Below are 13,468 nucleotides of genomic sequence, written 5' to 3'. Positions count from 1 at the left end.
TTTAAAATATACACATTTTTCTGAGCGATTTTCATATATAAAAAGCTAGATTTGGAGTTAGCGTTTGAAAGATAGGAATATTTCAAAAAATACTTGAATCTGTGGGAAAAAAGTTTAAAAAGTAGCTGGGCAAGACAATATCATATTTAGAATTTACACATTTTTTGATAGATTTTCATATATAACATGCTAAATTTAGAGTTAGCATTTAAAAGATACGAATATTTCAAATAATATTTGAATCTGAGGGGAAAATGTAAAAAAAAAATGAGCTGTGGTGAAGACAGGGAAAGGCAGAAAAATGGGACAAAGCTGGGGATCGAACCCAAGTCTCCCCGCTGGGAGAGTTGTGCCCTAGCCAGTCGGGTGCTTCTGTATTTTTTGACAATGTGAGGGCCTAGCTGTACATGAACGCAACCAGCGGCCACCTAATAAGAACGAACCGTTTTTGCCACTTACGGGTGGCATTGGTGGGTAATTATTGCCAACTTCGAGGGCACTTTTAATGACGTACGGGCAGAAGCACTCCGTGCTTTATTAGTGTGTGTATGTATATATATATATATAATATATAATAATATATATATATATATATAAGTAGGGAAAGATATGTGACATGTTTTGTTGCTTTGCTTCTAGACAAAACTTCACATGTTAAGAATAACTATCTGAATCCTTTGCTGCCGAGTAACAATAAAATATACAAATACATTATTTATTATGAACATTATATAGTACTTCTTTTCTAAAATACTAGAACATGAGGGCGCGCGTTGCCGCTCCCGATCATTTCAAAAGAAGTATATTTACATGGAGTGTAATGCAGAATTTTCAAAACCCATGATGTTTACGTATCAGCATATTTACACCAAAGGAAAAGAATATCAAAAGTTGGATTTAGCGTATAGTGGGAAATTACGGATCTATTGCAAATCATCAGTTTGAATGGTGACTATAGTCCTGTTTAAAAAAGAAGTCAACTTCATGGCTGCAACATCTTGGCATTGCAAATGTCCGCCTATACAAACACAAGAAAAGAAGAATCTATCTTCGTGCCTCAACAAAAACTAAACGGCACATAGCACTTTGTTGCAATTATGAATTTTATCCAATCATGAATTTTATTTTTTAGGTGTAGACATCAGACAATAAGTTTTTGTAGGCATGATGAGATTTGAAAACATCATACCATGAGCAATGTAGATAAAAATGATTATTAATTCAGCTAGCAAAACTAATTAAATGTCTTTGAGATGTACACCATCAAACTAAATATTGCAGGATTCTAGTCTGACCTGGAAGGCAAATTCCTGATAAAATTATTTCAACAGATGAAGCAAGAACTGCTTCTCAACAATGACCGACTAAGTTTCAAAGATCACCTCCATGGCCGTGCACAAGGAGATGCAACCAACGGAAGGGGCAGTACTGCTGCCACTAATTGCCGTCTATGCCTCATCCATTGCAACGACAAGGGGATTAGGGTGATGGGCCTTAGGTTGGCTGGTGTTGTCTCGTCGCAGCGGAATACCATCTTGTTGTCGTCCATCTAGTACGCAGCAGAGGTGTATTGTTCCCAAAAAAAGCAGAAGTGTATCGACAAATTCCATGCGCGATTGGGCGGCGGAAGCGGAACAGGAGAGGCCGAGGATGGGAGAGCTAAAGATGGGCTAACGGGCCTGACGAAAGCCCGGATCAACCACAACGCACGCAGTTCAATCCGCGGAGCAGCTGCCCAATCATGATCCGCAAAACACGCTAGGAAGGGTCGCTAATTATATCTGGACCAGTAACAGCAGGATCGGACGGCTAAAGACGCCAAATTGCTGTGAGAAGTCATAGCTAGTTGTGTTATACTGTTTAGTAATACTCCTATAAAAGGTGTTGGCGCGCTCTGCATCGTCCGGTCTGCCCCGTGCACCTCACGCCGATGCTTGTATGCCGCTTCCCGTCATTTGATCGGGCCATGATGTGTGGGTCAAGGGCGCGCCCGGGCCTCCTTGTCTGTCAGTCATTCCCCAAGCTGGGTCTAATGGGGGATGTTGTGGGGACACTTTCACCCGTTGGCCTTTGTTCGGATGCGGAGGGGCTTTATCTACCCGGCCTCGTGTCGTACTGGCAGGTTGACGTGTTTTGGTCCGTGTGGGCTGCTTTCACCTGTTGGTCTCCTTCGGGTCTGGATGAGCTTTGGCTACGCGGCCTCTTACTGTTACGGCCCTTGGCCGGACGGCATATGTTATGTAATATCTGTCTTGTCTCAAAAAAATGTAATACTTGTCTGGCTTTTGGACATGGAGATCCGGTCGACTGGTGTGTGTGTGTGTGTGTGTGTGCCCTTTGAACGTACTCTTCCCCTTGATCAGTTGATCGTTTCGCTTGGCTCCCTTTTGCATGTGTCATGTCGGGTGGGTGTCGGGCTGTGGCAGACGACATCGGCCCGTGAATCGTCTGTTCAGTTCACTTGGCTTCCCCTGCCCATGCGGTTCCGGGTGGGAGTATATGCCTCTTTTGGCATTTTTGGTTGTTGTCCCCTCGACCGCTAGTCGGCGCATGATCTAGTCGGTGCATGATGTTTGAGTAGATTCTTTTTGTCACGTGGGGTCAATTGTGGTATGGTATGGTTGATACGAGTTGTATGTTATTATGGTGTTGTCTTATGGTGCCTTCCGCGTCGCGCGGGTGTGTGGGATCCCCGCTGTAGGGTGTTGTAATATGTTAATGATTTGCTTATACTGGGTTGCGGAAGCCACAAAAACCTGAACCCTAGTTCGTGAGTTGTTGCATATGTGATTAAAGGGGACTTTTAATGCTATGGTTGGGTTTTAACTTAATGAATTTTTAGTAGTTGTGGATGCTTGCTAGAGTTTCAATCATAAGAAAATGTGACCAAGTATGGAAAGTATGTTAGCTTAAGCCTCTCCCTCATAAGTATGATGATTATCGCTATCGTGTCATATTCAGTTGACTAGGGACAATTATTTTCTCATTGTTCATCAAAAACCTTTACTTTATTGTTATTTTATTAAAAAGAAACTAACTGTTTATTATCTTGCAAATCTATCATTTTATCTTTGCAAACTAGTTTATTTCTTCTTCTAGGTAAAGCGAACTTTTAGTATGCGTAGAGTTGTATCGGTGGTCGATACAACTTGAGAGAATATTAATTCTATCTTTTTAGCTCCTTGTTGGGTTCGACACTCTTATTTATTGAAAAGGCTATAACCGATCCCCTATTTACTTATGGGTTATCACCTGCTTAGGGGCACGGCGGGGGCGGTCCTTAGAGACGACAAAGGCATATTATCGTGGGGGGGGGAGTAGATTGACTACTGCGCGAATGTCTTGATGGTTGGAGTCTTGGCTCTTAATTCGGTCTACTGCTGGCACAAAGGTCGAGATATAATCGCATTATTAGCTCCTCAGACAACCTGGAGGTGATCGATGTCATGAAGTATGGAGGACGGTCGGTGGGTGCGGCGGCGGCAATCTTCGATGCTTGTTTTCATTATGTTTGTGATTTTATATTTCTAGGTTCGAACATTGTAATAGAGAAGCAAATAAAGTTGCACATGAGCTTACTAGATTAGGTAGATTTTCTATGACTTCTGATTGGTTTGAGGAACCCTTAAATGAAATTGTAACGATCATCATAAACAATGTGTTGGTTATTTCTATTGAATAAAGTTTCTAGTTTATTTCAAAAAAATACCCAGACATCAAATTGTTATACTACTAAAGAGTAGTTCATAGGCATTCCTTGAAAAATTCCTATCCTCGAACACTCATCAAAAGGTAGAACAAATTTACGAGCATCTTTAAATAAGGTAGACCAATAAAAATTAGACTATAATACCTTGTGTGCAGTTTTGCCTCCAACATGATGTCCTTCATAAGTAAACGAGTGACACCTTCTCAATACATCATCCTATTCATTTCTAGGTATCCAATGACTAATAATGACATCTACTGTTTTATACAAATGAAGATCATCCCAAAAATAGTGTATCAACTCATAGAAGAATTTTCTCTTTTGTTCATAAATAAAATTGGAAGGTATGTACTTAGCAACAATATAATTAGCATAGTCAACAAACCAAGGTTTAGCAACAGAAGTTGTAACTACATCTAATTGCTCATAGGAAAACTATCATTAATAGGAATAGGATCATCGATTATGTTTTTGAAGGAAATATGCCCTAGAGGCAATAATAAAGTTGTTATTTATATTTCCTTATATCATGATAAATGTTTATTATTCATGCTAGAATTGTATTAACCGGAAACTTAGTACATGTGTGAATACATAAATAAACAGAGTGTCCCTAGTATGCCTCTACTTGACTAGCTCGTTAATCAAAAATGGTTAAGTTTCCTATCCATGGACATGTGTTGTCATTTGATGAACGGGATCACATTATTAGAGAATGATGTGATGGACAAGACCCATCCGTTAGCTTAGCACTATGATCGTTTAGTTTGTTGCTATTGCTTTCTTCATAACTTATACATGTTCCTATGACTATGAGATTATGCAACTCCCGAATACCGGAGGAACACTTAGTGTGCTATCAAACGTCACAACGTAACTGGCTGATTATAAAGATGCTCTACAGGTGTCTCCGATGGTATTTGTTGAGTTCGCATAGATCAAGATTAGGATTTGTCACTCCGATTGTTGGAGAGGTATCTCTAGGCCCTCTCGGTAATGCACATCACTATAAGCCTTGCAAGCAATGTGACTAATGAGTTAGTTGCGGGATGTTGCATTACAGAACGAGTAAAGAGACTTGCCGGCAACGAGATTGAACTAGGTATGATGATACCGACGATCGAATCTCGGGCAAGTAACATACTGATGACAAAAGGAACAACGTATGTTGTTATGCGGTTTGGCCGATAAAGATCTTCATAGAATATGTAGGAACCAATATGAGCATCTAGGTTCCGGTATTGGTTATTGACCGGAGATGAGTCTCGGTCATGTCTACATAGTTCTCGAACCGTAGGGTCCGCATGCTTAACGTTCGATGACGATCGGTATTATGAGTTTATGTGTTTTGATGTACAGAAGGTAGTTCGGAGTCCCGGATGTGATCACGGACACGACGAGGAGTCTCAAAATGGTCGAGACATGAAGATTGATATATTGGAAGGTTATGTTTGGACACCGGAATGGTTTCGGATGAGTTCGGGCATATACCGGAGTACCAGAGGGTTACCGGAACCCCCGGAGGCTTAATGGGCCTACATGGGCTTTAGTGGAAGAGAGAGGAGGCGGCCAAGAGGTGGGGACATGCCCCCCAATCCCAATCCGAATTGGAAGGGGGGCCGGCCCCCTTTCCTTCTTCTTCTCTTCCCCTTCCTTCCCCCTCATATTAGGACTAGGAATCCCCCCTTGGGGGCGCACCATGAGGACCGGCCGACCCCTCCCCCCTCCTTTATATACGGGGGAGGGGGCACCCCATACACACACAAGTTGACAATTGTTTTAGCCGTGTGTGGTGCCTCCCTCCACAGATACGCACCTCGGTCATATCGTCGTAGTGCTTAGGCGAAGCCCTGCGTCGGTAACTTCATCATCACCGTCAACACGCACGTCGTGCTGACGAAACTCTCCCTCAGCCTCAACTGGATCAAGAGTACGAGGGACGTCACCGAGCTGAATGTGTGCAGATCGCGAAGGTGTCGTGCGTTCGATACTTGATCGGTTGGACCGCGAAGACGTTTGACTACATCAACTGTGTTTCTTAACGCTTCCGCTTTCAGTCTACGAGGGTACGTAGACATACTCTCCCCTCTCGTTGCTATGCATCCCTAGATAGATCTTGCGTGATCGTAGGAAAATATTTGAAATACTGCGTTCGCCAATAGTTTTCCATTCTAGATAAATGAGCAGCTAAAGGATTTTCTTCCCTCTTCCTATCAACAATATGCAAATCAAATTCTTGCAACAATAAAACCCACCTAATGAGTCTAGGTTTAACATCTTTCTTGTTCATAAGATATTTAATAGCAGTATGATCAATATGAACTATGACTTTAGAATCAACAATGTAGATTTAAATTTGTCGCAAGAAAAAACAACCACTAATAATTTCTTTGAGTAGCATCTAATGTTTTACTAGCATAGTGAATGGCATTAAGTTGTTTATACTCTTTGTCCTGAAATAGTCCTGACTGCATAATCGCTAGCATTACACATAATTTCTGAAGGTAGGTTCCAATCAGGGGTTGAATTAAAGGTGTAGTAACCAAAGCTTTATTTTATGTTTCAAAAGCTTCTGCATAGCCTTCTTCAAAAGAGAACTAAACATCTTCTTGCATTAAATTTGTAATATACACATCCTACCCGGCGTCGAGCTCACTCTCATCTCCCCAATCAGCGTGGGATAAAATTTGGGGTGAGGGATTTGGGAGAGGGACAATAATGAAAGGGGAAAAGACAAGGCTGGGGATTTAGCCATGCAATGATTAGTACAAGTGAATATCTAGAAAACACAGGGGGGTCTGCAAAAGTGCGCAGTGGCCGGCTTGGCCTTGTATCCGCCAGTGTGGCGCAAATGTCGACCCATAATTGGCAGTAATTTTTTTGCCCCCGAACTATAATTTTGGGGGTGGCGGAGTCCACCTTTGCAAGTTTGTGGGCTAAACCATCACGGGCTGTGCAAGTTTCTCCCGGTGCTTTTAACTCTCTTTTTTATTAGCAAGACAGGCCATGGTTTTTTAAGGGAAAACCTACTGCCATTTTATTTAACTAGTGGCAGAGTTACACCATGTATTACATGTGATAGTAAGAAATCTGAAGGATCATCAATCCACTCACAACTACATTTAGCATCATAAGAGAACCTAGCTAGGTAATGTGCCTGCCATTCACTTTCATCGGATGGTGCTTGAACTCAATGGATGTAATCCCAGGAGCTATCTGAAAACAATCTGCCAAGATAGTTGCATTAGTGTTGAGATATATTACTTTGGCAATGCAACTCAATGTATTGATCAGTGCATAACGCACGTATATATGGGTGTAAAAAGTGGGCCTCGACCTCAACTATACAAGGACTAGGAGGTGGGCCAAGATATACAATATACATGCACAACCATATATTCAACACCACCCCGCGATCAAAGTGTCGTCGGAGACACAGAGACTGGACCTGAACTCCTCAAAGACGGAAGTAGCCAGTCCCTTCGTCATCCCATCGGCGAACTGTTACGCCGTCGGGACGTGAAGGACCTGGATGCGCCCAAGAGCCACCTGAAGGAAATACGCCCTAGAGGCAATAATAAAGTTATTATTTTATATTTCCTTATATCATGATAAATGTTTATTATTCATGCTGGAATTGTATTAGTCGGAAACTTGATACATGTGTGGATACATAGACAAAACACTGTGTCCCTAGTAAGCCTCAACTAGACTAGCTCGTTAATCAAAGATGGTTAAGTTTACTAACCATAGACATGTGTTGTCATTTGATGAATGGGATCACATCATTAGGAGAATTATGTGATGGACAAGACCCATCCATTATCTTAGCATATTGATCGTTCAGTTTTATTGCTATTGATTTCTTCATGTCATATACATATTCCTTTGACTATGAGATTATGCAACTCACAGATACCGGAGGAATGCCTTGCGTGCTATCAAACTTCACTACATAACTGGATGATTATAAAGATGCTCTACAGGTATCTCCGAAGGTGTTTGTTGGGTTGGCATAGATCGAGATTAGGATTTGTCACTTCGAGTATTGGAGAGGTATCTCTGGGCCCTCTCGGTAATGCACATCATAATAAGCCTTGCAAGCAATGTGACTAATGGGTTAGTTGCGGGATGATGTATTATAGAACGAGTAAAGAGACTTGCTGGTAACGAGATTGAACTAGGTATGAAGATACCGACGATCAAATCTCGGGCAAGTAACATACCGATGACAAAGGGAATAACGTATGTTGTCATTACGGTTTGACTGATAAAGATCTTCGTATAATATGTAGGAACCAATATGAGCATCCAGGTTCCACTGTTGGTTATTGACCAGAGAGGTGTCTCGGTCATGTCTACATAGTTGTCGAACCTGTAGGGTCCGCACGCTTAACGTTCGATGACGATTTGTATTACATGAGTTATGTGATTTGGTGATCGAATGTTGTTCAGAGTCCCAGATGAGATCACGGACATGACGAGGAGTCTCAAAATGGTCAAGAGGTAAAGATTCATATATAGGAGGATAGTATTCGGACACCGGAAGTGTTCTGGGGGTACCAGGTACGTATCGGGTCACCGGAAGGGGTTCCGGGCAACCCGCGGCAAGCTATATGGGCCTAATGGGCCCAGAGTTGGACAGACCAGCCCCTAAGGGACTGGTGCACCCCCTTTGCTAGCCGAATAGGAAGAGGAAGGGAAAGGGGGAAGAGAGAAGGAAGGGGAGGCTAATCGGCCTCCCCCTTCCTTCCCTCCTCTCTCCCCTTTCCTTCCCTCTCCGAAAAAGATGGTAAGGGGGGCAAATTGGACAAGGCCCCCAAGTAGGATTCCTCCTACTTGGGGTGCCCCATGGCTGTCCCCCTCCCCCTCCCACCTATATATATGTGGGGAGGGGCGCCTAGAACACACGACTAACATTGTTAGCCCTGTGCGGTGCCCCCCTCCATAGTTTATGCTTCCGGTCATATTCACATAGTGCTTAGGCGAAGCCCTGCGTGGATCACTTCACCATCACCATCACCACGCCATCGTGTTGACGGAACTCTCCCTCAACACTTTGCTGGATCAAGAGTTCGAGGGACGTCATCGAGCTGAATGTGTGTAGAACTCGGAGGTGTCGTACGTTCGGTACTTGATCGGTCGAAACGTGAAGAAGTTTGACTACATCAACTTCATTGTCAAACGCTTCCGCGTTCGGTCTACGAGGGTACGTGGACACACTCTCCGCCTCTCGTTTCTATGCATCTCCTAGATAGATCTTGCACGAGCATAGGAATTTTTCTGAAATTGCATGCTATGTTCCATAACAGTGGCATCCGAGCCAGGTCTATGCGTAGATGATATGCACGAGTAGAACATAGAGAGTTGTGGGCGGTGATAGTCATACTACTTACCACCAACATCTTATTTTGATTCGGTGGTATTGCTGTATGAAGAGGCCCGGACTAACCTTACATGACCACGTTCATGAGACCGGTTCCACCGACAGACATGCAACTAGTTTTGCATAAAGGTGGCTGGCGGGTGTCTGTTTCTCCAACTTTAGTTGAATCGACTTTGACTACGGGTGGTCCTTGTTGAAGGTTAAAACAGCAAACTTGGTGAAATTGTTAGGGAACGTAGTAATTTCAAAAATATTCCTACGCACACGCAAGATCCATCTATGTGATGCATAACAACGAGAGGGGAGAGTGTTGTCCACGGACCCTCATAGACCGTAAGCGGAAGCGTTATGACAACGCGGTTGATGTAGTCGTACGTCTTCACGATCCGATCGATCCTAGTACCGAAGGTACGGCACCTCCACGATCTGCACACGTTCAGCTCGATGACGTCCCACGAACTCTAGATCCAGCTCAGGTCGAGGGAGAGTTTCGTCAACACGACGGCGTGATGACGGTGATGATGAAGTTACCGATGCAGGGCTTCGCCTAAGCTCTACAACGATATGAATGAGGTGGAAATCTGTGGAGGGGGGCACCACACATGACTAAATAATCAACTTGTGTGTCTATGGGGTGCCCCCTCCCCTGTATATAAAGGAGTGGAGTAGGGGGAGGGTTGGCCCTCTCATGGCGCGCCCAAGGGGGGAGTCATACTCCCGGTGGGAGTAGGATTCCCCCTTCCCTAGTTGGAGTAGGAGAGGAAGGAAGGGGGAGAGAGGGAAGGAAAGGGGGGGGGCTGGCCCCCACCCAATTCGGATTGGGCTTGGGGGGGCGCACCCTCCACCTTGGCCGCCTCCTCCTCTCTCCCACTAAGGCCCAATAAGGCCCATACACTCCCCGGGGGGTTCCGGTAACCCCCCGGTACTCTGGTAAATGCCCGAACTCACCTGGAACCATTTCGATGTCCAAACATAGCCTTCCATTATATCGATCTTTATGTCTCGACCGTTTTGAGACTCCTCGTCATGTCCGTGATCTCATCCGGGACTCCGAACAACCTTCGGTACATCAAAAAACATAAACTCATAATACTGATCGTCATCGAACGCTAAGCGTGCGGACCCTATGGGTTCGAGAACTATGTAGACATGACCGAGACTCGTCTCTAGTCAATAACCAATAGCGAAACCTGGATGCTCATATTGGTTCCTACATATTCTATGGAGATCTTTATCGATCAAACCGCATAACAACATATGTTGTTCCCTTTGTCATCGGTATGGTACATGCCCGAGATTCGATCGTCGGTATCTCAATACCTAGTCCAATATCATTACCAGCAAGTCTCTTTCGTTCCGTAATGCAACATCCCATAACTAACTCATTAGTTACATTACTTGCAAGGCTTATAGTGATGTGCATTACCGAGAGGGCCCAGAGATACCTCTCCGATACACGGAGTGACAAATCCTAATCTCGATCTATGCCAACTCAACAAACACCATCGGAGACACCTGTAGAGCACCTTTATAGTCACCCAGTTACGTTGTGACGTTTGATAGCACACTAAGTGTTCCTCCGGTATTCGGGAGTTGCATAATCTCATAGTCATAGGAACATGTATAAGTTATGGAGAAAGCAATAGCAGTAAACTAAACAATCAAAGTGCTAAGTGATACATCTCTGTCGTATCTACTTTTCCAAACACTTTTGCCCTTGTTTTGGACTCTAACTTGCATGATTTGAATGGAACTAAACCGGAGTGACGCTGTTTTCAGCAGAATTGCCATGGTGTTATTTATGTGCAGAAACAAAAGTTCTCGGAATGACCTGAAACTTCACGGAGATTATTTTTGGAAATAATAAAAAATACTGGCAAAAGATCAAGACCAGGGGGCCCACACCCTAGCCACGAGGGTTGGGGGCGCGCCTGCCCCCTAGGTGCACCCCCTACCTCATGGGCCCACTAGAGCTCCTCCGACCTCAACTCCAACTCTATATATTCGTGTTCGGAGAGAAAAAAAATCAAGGAGAAAGATTCATCGCGTTTTACAATATGGAGCCGCCACCAAGCCCTAAACTCTCTCGGGAGGGCTGATCTGGAGTCCGTTCAGGGCTACGGAGAGGGGAATCCGTCGCCATCGTCATCATCAACCATCCTCCATCACCAATTTCATGATGCTCATCGCCGTGCGTGAGTAATTCCATCGTAGGCTTGCTGGACGGTGATGGGCTGGATGAGATTTATCATGTAATCGAGTTAGTTTTATGTAACGCCCCAGATATAACTTGCCCAATTTGTACTCCAACTCTTGCCGTTTCCGGCGTTAAGTTATATTTATTTCCTCGGATTTGGGTTTTGTCTCCGTGTGTTGTTGTCGTTGTCATGCATCTCATATCATGTCATCATGTGCATTGCATTTGCATACGTGTTCGTCTCATGCATTCGAGCTTTTTCCCCGTTGTCCGTTTTGCATTCTGGTGCTCCGTTCTCCTTTGGTGGTCTTTTCTAGCTTTCTTTCGTGTGTGGGGATTACACATTTCCGGATTGGAACGAGACTTGCCAAGCGGCCTTGGTTTACTACTGGTAGACCGCCTGTCAAGTTTCGTGTCATTTGGACTTCGTTTGATACTCCAACGGTTAACCGAGGGACCGAAAAGGCATCGTGTGTGTTGCAGCCCAACACCCCTCCAATTTGGCCCAAAACCCACCAAACTCAGCTCCATCATCTAGAGCGTTCGATCACGATCGCGTGGCTGAAAACCGCACCTCATTTGGACTCTCCTAGCTCCACTTATGCCTATGGGCACTAACATCCGCTTCAGCACTGCTTTCCATCCTCAAACAAGCGGTCAAGTCGAGCGTGTCAACCAGATTCTTGAAGATATGCTCAGGGCTTGTGTGATCTCCTTCGGCATAAAGTGGGAGGATTGTCTTCCTTATGCTGAATTCTCCTACAACAATAGTTTTCAAGCAAGTTCGGGCAAGGCCCCATTTGAAATTCTGTATGGCAGGAAGTGCCGTACCCCTCTCAACTGGTCTGAAACTGATGAACGTCAGCTGCTGGGTAATGACTTAATCACAGAAGCAGAAGAAATGTGCAAAGTCATTCGTGATAACCTCAAAGCAGCCCAATCCCGCCAGAAGAGCTACTATGATAGTAAGCACCGTGATTTGGCTTTCGAGATCGGAGATCATGTTTACCTCCGTGTCTCTCCTATGAAAGGTACTCGTCGCTTCGGTATCAAAGGGAAGCTTGCCCCTAGATACGTGGGACCTTTCAAGATTGTCAGCAAGAGAGGTGACCTCGCCTATCAACTCGAGCATCCTTCAAACTTTGCAAATGTTCATGACATGTTCCATGTCTCTCAGCTTCGAAAGTGCTTCAAGACTCCTGACCGCACCGTCAACTTCGAGGACATTGAGCTCCAAGAAGATCTCTCTTATCGTGAGCACCCAGTTGCTATTCTTGAAGAGACTGAACGCAAGACTCGCAACAAGTCGATCAAATTTCTCAAAGTCAAGTGGTCACACTATTCCAACCGTGAAGCTACCTGGGAACACGAGGATCACCTCCGTTCTGAGTACCCGGAGTTCTTTCAGTCCTAGATCTTGGGACGAGATCTTTTCGTAGTGGTGGAGTGTTGTAACGCCCCAGATATAACTTGCCCAATTTGTACTCCAACTCTTGCCGTTTCCGGCGTTAAGTTATATTTATTTCCTCGGATCTGGGTTTCGTCTCCGTGTGTTGTTGTCGTTGTCATGCATCTCATATCATGTCATCATGTGCATTGCATTTGCATACGTGTTCGTCTCATGCATTCGAGCTTTTTCCCCGTTGTCCGTTTTGCATTCCGGCGCTCCGTTCTCCTCCGGTGGTCTTTTCTAGCTTTCTTTCGTGTGTGGGGATTAAACATTTCCGGATTGGAACGAGACTTGCCAAGCGGCCTTGGTTTACTACCGGTAGACCGCCTGTCAAGTTTCGTGTCATTTGGACTTCGTTTGATACTCCAACGGTTAACCGAGGGACCGAAAAGGCCTCGTGTGTGTTGCAGCCCAACACCCCTCCAATTTGGCCCAAAACCCACCAAACTCAGCTCCATCATCTAGAGCGTTCGATCACGATCGCGTGGCCGAAAACCGCACCTCATTTGGACTCTCCTAGCTCCACTTATGCCTATAAATAGCCCCCCCGTTTTTCGGATCTCTCTCCCCCTCGAAACCCTAATTTTTCCAGATCCGCCGCTCCCCCCGCCGACGGACATGTCCGAATCGGGCCGGACGTGTCCGCCCCGCCGCGCCCAGCCATCCGCCGCTTGCCACGTGGCCTCGCCTGTCCCCGCCGCCGCCGCGGCCCGGGAGCCCGAGGCC

This window comes from Triticum aestivum, chromosome 2A (genome assembly GCF_018294505.1).
Source record: "Triticum aestivum cultivar Chinese Spring chromosome 2A, IWGSC CS RefSeq v2.1, whole genome shotgun sequence".
NCBI classification, from domain to species: Eukaryota; Viridiplantae; Streptophyta; class Magnoliopsida; order Poales; family Poaceae; genus Triticum; species Triticum aestivum.
The sequence above is the reverse complement of the archived record's forward strand: the minus strand, read 5'-3'. Positions refer to the sequence as shown.